Source organism: Athene noctua, chromosome Z (genome assembly GCF_965140245.1).
Source record: "Athene noctua chromosome Z, bAthNoc1.hap1.1, whole genome shotgun sequence".
In the NCBI taxonomy this organism is placed as follows: domain Eukaryota; kingdom Metazoa; phylum Chordata; class Aves; order Strigiformes; family Strigidae; genus Athene; species Athene noctua.
This window is the reverse complement of record NC_134077.1, coordinates 31779172-31792115: the sequence shown is the minus strand read 5'-3', so window position 1 is coordinate 31792115 and position 12944 is coordinate 31779172. Positions and strand designations below refer to the sequence as shown.

Below are 12944 nucleotides of genomic sequence, written 5' to 3'. Positions count from 1 at the left end.
CACTAAGTCAAAATGTGGCATTGTATCAAGCCCAGTTTCAAACTCATCTTGTAGGTCTGCAACAGTAGATTTTGGATTTAATTCTTGCACCTGAAACCTTGTAATTTTGTTCTTAATTTTAACTAAACAAGTAAATCCTCTATTAAAATATATTCTATTTATCCCTCAGGGCTCATCCCTGACGTTCATCCTTAACCCAGAGTGATAGCTGGGCAGAGGCTGCCCCATGCCCATTTTCCAGCCAGAAGAAACAAATGTGGCAGCACCTCCACAAGACAGAGGAAAAAGTCAGACTGCTGCTGCAGCTTCTCCCTGGGAGGATTCCTGCCACCACAACCCCGTCCTTATGGACGTGTGGAGCAGCAACTCTGAAGGGCACTTCTACTAGTCTATGGTTAACACTTACCTACAGCTCTTTAAAAACATTTCCTATTAAAACATGATGCAAGTCCATTCTTTAAAAGCTTCTTCACCCCAGTAATGACCTGACACTTACCCCATGCCATTCAGCACATACAAAACTATACAATTGCTAAGAGCCTAATTTTCTATCACCTTACCTCAGAGAAGCTGGGAAAAGTCTTCTATTTAATTACTTTATTATTTTGTGCTGCTTTTATTTGATAAGCTCACATAATGCCATCTTTTGAGCCAGGGACCTCCTTGACTTATATCCAGAAATAATTGTCAGTGCTCCACATGTAGCACACAAAAAGGCTTTATTTTTTAATTAGCAAAACTAAGTAAGAGAGATGTACTAACAACACTTCCACCATTATTTTTCTCTTAGGTAACAGACGAGGGCTGGTAATGTTTTTCCCGAACTAATCTCTACCTCAGAGCACAGTTCTGATTAATAGGTTAATATATGTACAATTTATTTTTAAGCTCAGTTACTTTTCCTCCCCTTCCAACATTAATCTTTGCACTCATGTCAACATGGAAGAAAGCTGTCCCTGTTGTCCCTTGGCATTTAAGGCTGCATTCAATGCAGATAAGGTTTGTTTGGGAATGTACAGGGTTTGCTGAAGACAATCACTGGAGATAGAACCTTAATTTAACCTCAAGCCTGTAGTATTTCCCCTGGGACATGGATGACTGATAGCACAGCAGAGGGCAAGGAAAGCACAAAATTATTGAGAAATGGAAGCAGAAAATCTTAAGTGTTGTATTTCTTTCTCTAAATCATTGTTTATAAGGATAGTCATGCATGTCTGACTCCGTCTGGAGACACTAAGAAGCATCTTAAAATAGTGATTTTAAAATGCACTGACAGTGAATGTTTTTGAAAGTAATTTCCAAGGCATACACAACATAAGTTGTCATACATTAATCTTAAACCAAAATGTCATTAACACTTGCTCATAGTATCCTATGTACAAGATAGGTCAGCAGTTGTTTATTTAAATTAAATAAATCCTTAACAGAGAGCTTGATAACATTTCCCATAGGAACATTAGAAAATTGTGTTAATGAGCATTATTAAAGCCTGCTTCTGTAAGCAAATAGATCTTTATTAACTGATGTTGGATGTGATGTTTTCCTGTGTCATAGCTCTAAAGGGGCAGCATGAAAAACTAGATTGTATTTTGTTTTAAATAAAAAGCTTTTCTCTGTTCTAAACTTAAAATAAAGCGATTCTGTTAGGGTTAAAGGTTAAAGAACCCTTTTATTTGCTAATGATAAATTTAATTGCCCAAAGCCAAATTGAATACAAGCTGATTTATGTTTTCATTTCTATAGGGATAAAGCATCCTTAGTAGACATTGCTAGAAAAGGTTGTCCCAGCTTCAGAATCCTTGCTTTCAGAATGGAATAATTTATTCATTTAAAATAGAACATGTGAGTATTCTTTAACAGACTAAAAGGTATAAGAAAAAACCTATGTGCTATGAAAAAAAAAATTTAAAAAAGAGGTTTAATTTTATAGCAACTCCAAGTGTGGATTCTCTTTTAATCACATATTCTGTGTCAAAAAAACAGAAGCAGTTTTTCTTCCTGCTATGGACCATAAAACATCCAAATCCCTGAAAAAACAAAGAAAACTGGAAGAATTGAGTTAAATTTAAGCCCAGATTTTAGGGACAAAACTTACATCAAAGAAACTTTGGCCAGCAGTAGTCTCTCAGTATAAATTTGATTATGAGCAGTTAAAGTATTTATGTTTCATTGTTAGAGGTTGTCACCATTTATTTTTTGATAATTTAAAACAAAATACCAAATTAACACCCTCAGCTGATACTTTAAAATACTTGGATATTTGCAGAGAAAACAGAGATAGTATTTTGATAAGTTTTAGCTCAACATAAGGGCAGAGCAAATTATAACCCCTTAAGACAGCATCCCATGCTTCATATTGAGCAACAGCTAATGAAATCCTAAGAGGGTTTGTTACATAAGCCAGTGGACTGAAGAAACCTTTAACATGTAGGAAACTGAAGTTAATTAAACTGTTACGGGTATCCTATCCATCATTCCACCAGACCACTCTATTCTAAACCTATTTACATTCTGCAATTGAAAAAATGTACTTGGCATGGTTGATAAACCATGTTTACTGTCCTTATTGATTTGACATTTGTGCATAACCTTTATGCTTTTAATTATCTAATAGTATTTCCTAAATCTTTCTCTGCTACAGAAAGTATTTGATTTCCAAGCAATTAGACATATCTGGCAATTACCAGACAACAAGAGTGTTCCCTTCAACAAATTAATCAGTTTGGGAAAGCACTGGTTCATCATTGCACTGAATTTGCTGAAAAAGTTGTTTTATTGAATCTCATTTCAACCTGCTTCAGTACTTTAGTGTAATCAAAGTGCATTTCAATTCTGTTAATATTTCGCCCACAGGATAGATTGCATTTAAGGAGCTTCCTTTCCTGAATAATAATTCTGAAACCTAAATGTAGTGTAAGAGAATTTACACTTAAGGTTAACAGCTGGTTGCATTTGTGGGGATCTGCAGAAGAAATGAGATAAAATGTTTTCTAATACATATAGGGTAAAAGAAAAGATGAAAGCTGGTCACTGCAATATAAATTCACCTTTTATTTTGAATCTTTGATAAGACAGATTTTTATATCCTGTTTGAGACACAGTTTCTGAGAATTTGTTTTTAATATATTGTGTTTGTTAAATCACTTTATGATATTTTTAAACTGTTATTCACAACTTATTCTAGTACATATTTCTGCCAAAAGTCTCCACATGGCAACATTAAAAGTCAACTTCTGGAAAACACACCTCTTTGATTTGGAGACATTTCTTCAGAGAGAGAATTTAGCAGTGAAAATTTGATAATGAAAAGTTTTGCATGTTTCACATTTGTGAAAGATTATGGTGCAATTCTGTCTTACCTGTGAAATGACCTGAGACAAAATCCTGAAGCTCACATTCGTGGAAGGTAACATCTTATCTATTCCTGCATAAATGGACCACATAATTGTGAAAGGGGCCTAAGGAACCACATTCAGGTGGGAGAAGTTTCTCCCAGGGCAGGTGCTGTGTGAAAGAGTTGCACCATCACAGTTCCTCATAAACCTTAACACAAGAAGCAAAATACACTCGAGGCAGGACCCACATTTCACTCTAGACTGCAGTCCAAATCCTGTGCATTCCTGCTCATCACTGATAACCTTCAATTAATCTGACTATCTGTCATAATTTTAATAACTTCTCCCCTTCCCAATGTTATCCAATGTCATCGCAAAGAAAGAAGGGATGTAATTTGTGCTTCAGAGGGGGGCAGGATCAAAGTGACAGAAATTTGGCTCAAAGCTTTTGCAGAACTTTGAATTTTACACTGTAGCTCTAGACAGTGCAAACCCAGGTCTTCCAGTAAGAAGAGCTACAGGGTTATACCACATAGAACTACAGGATTATACCATGTACAAATCTCGTGCTTCTTAGGCATCTCCAAAATATGGTACTATGATTTAGGCAGCGTAGGAGTAGTCATGCACTTTAGGTGGTGTTACTGGCATTGTTTTACACAGCAATTTTTATACAAATCATTTATAAATTAGAGTGAATGAGAGAATTCTTTCAGATAGAAGAGGAAGACTGTAATCTGTTTCCTTCCTTCACTTTTCACACTGTGCAAGCAAGAAACAAAGGAAAGCATACAGTGTTTTGATATGGTTAGCTAATTAAAAGATGACCAAGAATCTAGAATTAATATGTCCGAAATCAGTCATTATTTTTTGATAATGGTTGGTTTGTCTTGTTATTTCATGCTGAAATAGTATTTAGCCATCAGTTCTCACCCAGAGAGTTATTTCTAAGCAGAATACAGCCATCCAACAAAATTATGCTATTCTTTCAACCTAAGTTTTTAGTATTTTATCACCTTTTATTTCCCCTTGAAATAACTCCCTCACTCCTAAGGGAACTTTATACTGCGTCAAGGTGTAAGAGTCCAGACTCAATCCCAAAGTCTATGGTCCTTTCCCATTAAATAATTTCATAAATTTCAGATATTTTAGCATAAGCATACAATCATAAAGAATGACACTTGGTGAAAATCAGTGAAAAACTTTTTTTGCCCTGACACAACATAAGTATCTTTATAATTCACCAATAACTAGTTTGGACATCTAGCTCTAATTCAAGAGTATATATATATATATATATATATGTCTTTAATTCTTTCACAGAATATTGTTTTTGTTTCCTACATAGTATAAAATACTGTGTGAAAAAACATGCTCTTGGACAAGTTAAAAATAAAAAATACACTGTTTTCCTCTCAGCCAATTCTTAAATGGAAAAATCTGAGTATCTCTCTCTGATACAGTGGAGTAATTCAAGCAGTAGAATATCTTGGAGCAGGGCAGATCTTAGCTGCATTGCTTAATGTTGATATGCCATCCTTGTGTATGGAAAGTCTCAATATGGAAACCTATTGTTTGTGTGGGCACCTAAGAACGAGCCTATAGTGCAGGCTTAAATTTTTCTCCATATTAATGATTTGATGATGCCTTCTTTCCATATTCCATTATTTTGCAGAATTGATTTTTGATAAATTCAGCTTGGTGCCCCTGTGACTACTGCATAGATACAAGTAGTTTTAAATATTTATATTGTGCTCCTGGTGATAATTATTATTCCAACACAGTATAGTTTTAATGCATTTAAATGTCAGTGTTTCTCAGTTTAATTCATCATGCATACGTTGAGATGCTTGTATACATATATTCAGTATGCATCTCCAAGGACCTAAAAAGACCTATTCATATTTTAGCAGCTGTGAGAAAGTGAGGACAGATTTCCTTTACATTCCTAACTGTAAACATTAATTAGGTGCTTGACACTCATTAATGATTAAAAAACTCTTTGTAAAAGAATCCATCATAATTCTTTTATCACTATGCCAACCCAAAGAACTATTTAATTGTACTGTGGTATCTCTGATGGCAAAGTTAAAAACGATGTGTTAAAATAATATCCATTTATTCAACTCAGTTTGTTTTCATGGGAAAAAAGTGGTTTGCTGTGATACCTAGTAAGTTTCTCAGTACGAGAATGTCATGCCTTATTATCTGTTTGTATGCCTTTGTTGAAAAGCCATTATGCAGTTGCCTATACATTCAGTGTGTCTTCTCGTTCTTAACCATTGCAGCAGAACAGAATTTAAAAAAAAAAAAAAAAAAAAGAACTTTGGAGATTTTCTCCAAAATATTAATAAAATGCTAAGGATTATCACAAAACAAACAAACAGAAACACCACCCCCACCCCCTCCCCTCCAACTCCTTTTCACAAACATGATTGGAATGCATTTAACCTTGGCTTTCAAAGTTGTACTATTTGCAATTGTTTGCTTAAGCAAACCACAGAAGAAAGGAACATTGCATTCCCAGGAGGCCTGACAAACGATTTCCAAGGTCAGGCACATGCACAAAAGAAACAACAGCTCCTCACTCTTATGTCCTGTAATAGCATCTCTCCTTATGCTACCTGTGACACTGCTTCTGCCTGGTCTCCTTGAAGGTTATGAAGGTTGCCATGTAGAATGAGTCTGGTAGCATCCAAAACATGAAACTGAAGCTGCAGTGTTCAGTCCACACCTAACAGTTGAGAGAATCCCTCTATTGATTTTCTTGGTGTGACTCCACCCCGGCTGTTTTCTCAGCCTAATGCTGCATCTCCAGAATGTGTAATAGTAATTGACCAGAACAGAGTGTCAGGACTAATTAATGTACTCTCATTATTGGTGAGAGTGCCGGTTTTCAGAGAATGTCCTAGCTGTTATTTATGGCATTTAATTAAGGTACCATCTTATCTAAATAATCAGTGTGTTGCAAAATAGAAGAGTCAAACTACATAGCTGCAATAAGCCAAACGTAATATGTACAACCACATTTGCAGAGAACATTTAGACATTTCTGCAAGTCATGAGAAATTTAGGAAATTAGTAGGGGTTTTTAGCTTTTACAAGGCATGTGAAAGCATTCTATGCCTTCTAAATGGATTTACTCTAACTGCCTAATTCATTATGCTAAAACCGTGAAGCAATTTCCTATTCAAAGCCCAGTTCACAGGCTCTCTGTTGTCAAGTATTTGAATTTCAGATTAGAAATGTGTTCATTTGGATAGCATGAAAGGAAAGCTTTGTTGTCAGATTTGCTTTATGTTCTGCCAGCAGCCAAATCCCTCTTCTTCAGTGGTCACCAGCAAAATGCCAGACCTTCACTCTGGTCTCAACTATCCTGAAACAAACACAAATGCCTTTGGCCTTTGTGGCCTGAAAACTGGTTTGAGGTTTGCTCTTCTCCCCTCTCTCTTAATATTTTTTTAGGGATCATTTCTGACAGATTATATCAACAAATGCTTATATTGTACTGAGTTTTTCTTACCCTTACAAAAGGGGAGGGGGAGAGCATTTCCACAGTGGGGGAGAAGAGACAGGACATTTGGTCCTGTTAGAAGATCTGTAGTTTGTTATGGAACAGGGAGCTGAAGTGGCTGCAGCCCTTTTACCCTCAGCATGTTTCCAGCTAGCATCTACACTGAATTTTAACTATGCCACTGCTTGCTTGTTAGCAGCTATTTCTTTGCCAGCTTGGAAAAAATACAGACAGCTGACAAAAGTCAGGGGCTCCATTTCATGCAGAGTAAAACAAAGTTACCTAATACAGCCTGCAGGACGACAAACCCCAAGCATTCTTATCTTTGGCTAGTAGTATGAAAGTCAAGGAATTCTGGCCACATTTCTCACAGGAAAGAGCTTTTCAGAGCTCTTCCATTACTGTAAGCTATTTCTGGTATGTTTAGGGTCTACACTGTGGAAAGACAAGCCCAGCATATCCTTCTATTAATTAAAAGCAAACATTCATGCAAGGAATCTTGTAACCTAAGCATGAACTTTAATGGTTGTAACATAGCTGGAAGCAAAAATAATTACTAGCGGCTATAGAAGACATTGAGATATTTGTAATCCCTTTGCTTTTGAATACAATAACCCCTATGTAGTCATAATAAACTCTTCAGCATAGGAAATGGTAATAGAAGATCTCTCTACTGATACTGAGGCTATGCAAATAATTGATTTCTCAGCTGAACAGATGAAGAGAAAGAATAAAGAAAAAAAAAAAAAAGTCGATCTAGGATGAGTTTAAATTTTCTCGTTTTTCTTGTCTTAATGAAAGAAAACAGAGGCAGGAAACATTTCATTCAGCCTGAAACATCCTGCCGGACTCTGACTGAAACATTCCACCCTGGGCAGCAGAGAGGAAAAGCAGGAGTCACTCAAGTAAGAGGCAGCGGCTCATGCTTCCGCTCCCACCCGATGTTCAATTGGGTGTCCTAGGGTGTGCTTGCACAGCAGTCCCAGCAACAGGACAGGCTGCTGCTACCTCCAGCCACGGCACACTGTACTGAAGCACACAGATCCCTTGAGGGTCAAACACGTATGTTTCCTCTCCATAATTCCCTCTGTAAACCTCTGTCTGCCACACCAGGCTATGTGAGCCTCAGGTCCCTGTCTGTTCTCTGCCCGGTGAAAGATGTCTGAGTCAACACTTTTGCCCTTGCATAAAGAATTACCTCAGCAGTTGGAGGCGAGTGTCCTAATCAGCATTTTAGAGACACCCCAGGGAGTCACTTTTTAGAGTCGTTTAATGACTCTTTACTTTCAGTGCAAATGGCACAGACCCCTAAGAAAGTATTGAAAGAGCCCCACCTCACCCAGCCCAAAGACTGCTGGGAGTTCATCTCAGTTCATCGAAAGTGGGAGGTCTCTCTTGAAATCCCTGTTCAAAATCGGGCACAAAGCAGGTTGCTGTTTCCATGTCTGGCTCCTGGGAGAGGGAGCACAGAGTATTTCACCCAGCTCTAAATGACACATTGTTCCAACATGTGCTTCCAAGTGTTAAAATTGAAGACAAATGAAGACTATGGCCATTGATAAGTTTCCTGGCACCTTATTTCAGGGTTAGCAGAAATGAGCCTAAGAGCCTGCAGAGTTTAAATCTCTAATTCAAGAATTCTCTTGTAGTCCAGTTGTGTATGCTTTATAATATTTAAATTCAAATAATATTCTGGTCATGTTTCTGACTGGCTGCTAAATACCCTCTTGTTCTCTCATGGAATTTGTTTCCTCAACCTCGAATTATATGAAGAGAATTAGAAAGCGTTAGTATACATTATATCAAAGTTAAATAAGACTGCTAAGAATTCAGGTCCATACCATTCTAAGTTAACAGTGACATAAAACTACTATGTTGCAAATAACATACTCAAGCTATTACCAGTGCTCACACTTCTACTACCCTGAATCACAATTTTACTCCATACATAAGACATTCTACAGTGCTGTCAGTAAGACCAAGCTTCATAATCCCTAGTAGCTTTACCAAACTTTATCATTAGGCACATTCTTCAGCTGTCAGGGCAGCATGGCTGCCATCAGAGTGACCCTCATGCTGTGGTTTACAGAACCAAATCCTAAATTTTTTGTTAGGATTTATTAATGAAAAGATTCAAGCTACCATGAGTTTCTTATGTCCAATAAGATGGTGCATTATTACATCTCCAGAGAGAGGGGGAAGAGGTTTCCCACCATAAGAATATGTGAAACTTTTTTTTCCTCTACTTAATCATCCATACTGAACAACAGAGGAGCAACAGGCACATTGGACCCTTTCCTCTTAAAATCCAGAAGCATAAAAATCTGTGAAGGAGTCTATTTTCACAAGACACCTGTCCTGGTTTTGGCCAGGATAGAGTTAACTTTCCTTGGGCTGAGAGGTAACACAGCTGGAGGTCCAGGTCTGGATCGATCAATGGAGTATTCCATACCATGCGACATCATGTCAGTGTATATAGGCAGATGCAGGCTCTTGCACGCACCATTTTCGGTTTTCCAGGTTGGCATGGCAGCATTTTCTGGGGCGGGTGGATCACTGCTGGGGGGCTGGGCTGAGTACCTGTTGCCACACTTGGTAAGCCACTGCTGCATTTTACCCGTTTTTGGACTCACTATTGTTACTGTTGTTACTTGTTATATTTAGTAATTTATTTTTTTTTCCAACCTATAAATTATCTTATTTTTGTCCATTCCCTATTTCACCAGGGAGGGATGAGGTTAATGGCTGGCCACGTGGCGATTGGCTGCCAGCTGAGTTCAAATCACAACAGTTTTGGGGGCTCTGAGGTTTTTGAGAAAACAACAAAGTGGGTAAAAATGTTGATTGCTTGGATCCTTAAGATCTTACCACCGCATTTGCAATATGTGTTTCCCAAGCTGTTGCTCACAGTCCATGAAAGTTGGGTTAAGATTTTGTTTCTGTTGTACTATGTGATGGTCGTCTATGATAGTGTGCAGTCATTGGCCCTGGGGCTATTTATAATTGTGTTTGAGAAATCTGGGAATTTCAAATCTCTTTGGAATGTTGACATTAACATCGTTGCTGTGCTGTTAGGAGCTAGTGTGTTCCTGCATGTGGTTCAGGTTTTGTTCAGGGTTAAGCAACTATTTAAGAGTTCACTTGGAAACCTACCCCAGGGTTGGAGAATTATGAGTGGCTGGGTGTATGGAGTACACTGGGCAGGTACCTAGAACAGTGGGCACCTCCAGTGTATTGGAACTTCACTCCTGAACAGGTGCAGAATCCTGAAGAACTAGTAAAATATTTGGAAAAAGTATGTTGTCACCTGGGTAATTCCAGAGAGGCACAGCTCACTGCAATATGCTGGGGTATAGCCCACGCTTACCAAGTGCTATTAAACACTGTTCAGCACCCTCAAGAGGAAGAGAAGGGCTCTGGATCTGGTAACCAAGTAACAGAGACTGCAGCCACTACAAGCCCGAGGATGGGCGCTGCAGCTGAACCAGAGAACCAATGCATGGCAGTATCAGTTACTCCCATACATAAGAAATACACAAGAAAATCCCCTCACAGTGTACAGGGTGACAATAAACCAGGCCCATCATGAGAACAGGAGAAGGCAGCGCCAGTGATATCACATGATCTGTATCCCTGAGTGCGTTGCAAGACATAAGAAAAGATTCAGTTGCCATCCAGGTGAGCAACTCGTTACCTGGCTGCTCTAGCGCTGGGATAGCCGGGCCAGTGGCATGGAAGCAGAGGGTAGGGAGGCGAGGCAGCTGGGAACTCTGTCTAAGGAAAGGGGCATTGACAAAGCCATTGGAAAGAAGGCACAAAATCTCAGTCTCTGGAGGCAACTCCTGTCAAGTGTGAGGGAGAGGTATCCCTTCAAGGAAGATTTTGTACGTCATCCAAGTAAGTGGACCACTATGGAGAGAATTATTCAATTCTTGAGGGAGCTAACTGTGTGGGAAATGGTTTACTATGACCCAGATAATGCACAGCTACCCACAGATCCAGACGAGGTCCGATGTACCTGGCCCATGTGGAGCAGTTTGTGTAGAGCGCACCTTCATCATACGCCAGTGCCTTAGCAGTAATGGACTGGAGAGACAAAGAGGGACCAACAGTGGATGAATTGGCTCGCTGACTATGACAATATGAAGAAAATCTCTCTTCCCTCCTCATCACAGCTGTGGAGCAATTATCTCAAGAATTCCAGCAATTTAAAGAGGACATATCCTACTCCCCACCTGCACAGACTAGAATCTCGGCTACAAGCAGCAGTTTCTCTACTCGAGAAAACTGGTACACACCACAGGAGAAGTTGTGGCATCACCTGCATGACTATGGAGAAGACATAAAGAAATGGGATGGAAAACCCACCTACCTCCTAGAAGAGCAAGTATGTGAGCTGCAAGGAAGAAGAAGTACAAAATGGGGTCTTTTAGGAGAAATGCTGCTCCAGTTTCCAGTAATCAAGTGCCCAAACAGAGCAGAAATGTTGACTTTGTTCACGATCCTATGAGAAGAACTTCTGACTTGTATTCACAAGAACTGAGTGATCAAGACGAGACCCATGCACACCACACTAACCCATTTGTTGTTAGTGGGTATTATGACCAACATTAGAGGGGCTCTGACTCCAGCCAGGCGGAGGACAGGGACAACCGAGTTTACTGGACTGTATTGATTCGATGGCCTGGCACATCTGACCCCCAGCAGTACAAGGCTCTAGTGGACACTGGTGCTCAATGCACCACAATGCCATCTAATTTTAAAGGAGCAGAACCCGTTTGTATTTCAGAAGTGACAGGGGGGTCTCAACAGCTGACTCTATTGGAGGCGGAGGTGAGCCTAAGTGGAAAAGAGTGGGGAAAACACCCCACTGTGACTGGCCCAGATGCTCCATGCATTCTGGGTATAGATTATGTCAGAAGAGGGTATTTTAAGGACCCAAAAGGGTATCCGTGGCCTTTTGGTATAGCTGCCTTGGAAACAGAAGGAATTAAACAGCTGTCTGTGTTACCTGGTCTCTCAGAGGATCTACATCACCTACATGCACCAGCCTCTGGGAAAACTGAGCAGTACAAGGTGTTGCTAAAACCAACACTGAGAGCAGTGGGTGGTGGAACTTTCAAACACTGGGATGTGCATTTAGCAAAAGCCACCTGGTTAGTCTATACCAGAGGATCTGCCAAACCAGCTGGCCTTGCTCAATCAAACCTCCTACATACCATGGATGGGGATAAAGTCCCCGTAGTGCACACTGGGAATGTGTTGGAGAAGGCCGTCTGGGTTACTCCTGCATTGGGTAAAGGTAAACCCATGTGTGGGATTACTTTTGCCCAAGGACCTGGGTGCACTTTGTGGGTAATGCAGAAAGATGGAGAAGTCCGATGTATGCCTCAAGATTCGATTTTAGGTGAAAACAGCCAATGAATTGAACAGTCTAACAACCCTGTTACTGCCATCGGTGCCTCCCAACATCCTCCTGCCACACCCAAGCCTCCTGATCCACCAACTGAGCCAACTCCACCTCATTCCTCCAGCCTTAAAGACTGTTGTGACAGATGGAACCCAGAGTTATGGACAAAATGAACTCAGCAGACATTTTGGAAGGATGGCCCATGGAATGATATCTGTGAGACGCAGGAAACATGTGGTGATTCCTTAGAATGTATTTGGAACCTGAGCATAACATGGAATAAGGGGTGAAGACTGTCCTGGTTTTGGCCAGGATAGAGTTAACTTTCCTTGGGCTGAGAGGGAGCACAGCTGGAGGGCCGGGTCCAGATGGGTCCTTGGAGTATTCCATACCGTGTGATGTCATGCTCAGTGTATACAGATGGCCGCAGGCTCTCTCATGCGAGCCATTTTTGGTTTTCCAGGTTGGCGTGGCGGGATTTTCTGGTGTGGGCAGATCACTGCTGGGGGGGGTGGGGGGTGGGTGGGGGCGGGCTATGTACCTGTCGCTGCACTCAGTAAGCCACTCCTGCATTTTACCCATTTTTGGACTCACTACTGTTACTGTTGTCTTCTTGTTATATTAGTAAATATTATTTTTATTCAAACTACAAATTTTCTTATTTTTGTCCCTCCCCTATTTCACT

General features: G+C 39.9%; 1 long non-coding RNA gene across 1 annotated transcript in view; it reads right to left on the bottom strand.

The window, feature by feature from the left end:
• Positions 1 to 6093, bottom strand: part of LOC141973820 (uncharacterized) — a 55718-nt gene extending 49625 nt beyond the window's left edge. The window contains exon 1 of the long non-coding RNA XR_012635601.1: positions 5960 to 6093. This is a non-coding gene — a long non-coding RNA (uncharacterized LOC141973820). The remainder of the gene's footprint in view (positions 1 to 5959) is intronic.
• Positions 6094 to 12944: the final 6851 nt, after the last annotated feature.